Raw genomic sequence first — 1,942 nt, forward strand, 5'->3', positions numbered from 1 at the left:
CGAAAAGATCCAGAAGCCCCCAGCCGCCGGTAGGGCGCATGGTCACTGGGTTCCCCGCTTTTCACCTCTTCGCATTCACCCTCTCGTCCTCTTGTCCTCCTTTCCTCCCCCCCCCTCTCTCTCTCTCTCTCTCTCTCTCTCTCTCCCCCCCCCTCTCTCTCTCTCTCTCTCTCTCTCTCTCCCCGCCCTCTCTGTTACACACACACGCGCGCGCACGCAAAGGGGTAACATAAACGCGACATTCACGCGACACGCATGATAATTGTATTTTATTTTTATTCTCTTGTTTCTCTTTTCTTCTACTTTTCGCCTTTTTAATAGTAACTAGATTTATCTGCACGCATCACTCATTTCTCTCCATCTCATTGCTCCCCACTTTACAATCAGTGAGTCTCTGGTCTCGCGTGGCCTATTTCGACATTATTTTAGTCATTCGTCTCCCTCCATCCAGACGATTGTCAACGCCCCCATATCGCTATTGTCTCTGTACCATCCATCCACCCCTTTCCAAATTTGTCAAGCTTCAACGGCAATATCTATTTGCAGCTATTCATTTTTTTCTTATATCACAGGCCGTTTTCAAAATAATTTATGATATTACACGAATATTAAAATAAGTTATTTAATTCAATCCTATCGGCGAATCGACGAATCGTTGAGGCGATGGACGGGGGGTTATGTTATTTGTTTCATAATTTCAACATATTTAGCTTCATATCATTTTAGTTTCATATTTTAGCGAACACCGTGATACCTATTGTGCTCCTTTCGAAAGGCCATGAAAAGGAAAGGAATAAGAGGTGAATCGTTCCATAATTTTAGCCCTAACGCGGGACACACGAACGTAATCAAGATTCCCCGACTTTAACCGCTAGGTATGGCGCGATCCGTGCGGAATTTACTTCGAGGCTACAAAGGAACGCAAAGATCGCGAAGAATCCTCTATATGAGTCGTCAACGCCCCTTCGCTGTCGGCTCTTTATTAAAACGTCTCTTATCACATTCCAGAAACAAAGATAGCGCCGATATGTTCGTCCGTCATTGCGTCACGTCGCCGTCTATTTTCGGCATTTGCAGATGGAAATTCTAGCACTGGCCAGCTAGAAGAAGAAACATGGAACGGATATTCCTCCCGTGCGAATGTTGCGTTTGTTAAGGCAGGCAAATAAACGAGCCAATCTCCCTCGCGTGAAAAGCGGAAGGCTTCTCGGAAAGTCGTTCTCGCTCTTTGTCAGTTTGCCACCTGTGGAATCGAACGCGAAAGCAATATAGAAATTCCAGACAGGAAGCGAGTTCACTTGTTGATTTTAGGAAACTTCGGAGAAAACACACGAGGTGCAACTTGTTGCTAAAGGAGTCATCGCTAATTGGTTTTAGTCGTACAATTTTACACAGGAATCGATGGGTGATTAGCAGCGATTCCTGTGACAAGGAAAGCTGGAAATGAGAGATTATTATTAAAATAACGAGTAATATTCCAATAGATCGAACTCGAATATTGCCTAGGGTCAATTTCGTCAACGATCTTTTCTAACTATCTCGGGAAATTATTCTGATATTTAGGTCAAAGCGAATAATTTGATCATTTATCGTTAGTTGTAATCGATACTTTTTTTCAATATTGCGATACAATTAAGCACACATAAAGATGCAAATAATATTTTTCTAAATATATATATATATATATATATTTCTGTTTCTTAAAAAAAATAAAAGACATATTTTTCTTTATTGCAAAATACGTTATATAAAATTTATATACACTAAAGAGACCAGTATTTATAAATGCCAAGGAATTAAAGCCCTCTATAAAAGAGTTGGTCCCATTTTGGGGTTTATTGGCTTGACAATCTTGACGATTAACTTGATCTTGTTTGTAACTTTTTTGGTAAAGCTTTATTATCACGATTCAATTCATTTCACGAAAAGCAAATAAGAATGA

This window comes from Pogonomyrmex barbatus, unplaced genomic scaffold, assembly GCF_055798465.1.
Source record: "Pogonomyrmex barbatus isolate J1 unplaced genomic scaffold, ASM5579846v1 scaffold9, whole genome shotgun sequence".
Classification (NCBI taxonomy): Eukaryota; Metazoa; Arthropoda; class Insecta; order Hymenoptera; family Formicidae; genus Pogonomyrmex; species Pogonomyrmex barbatus.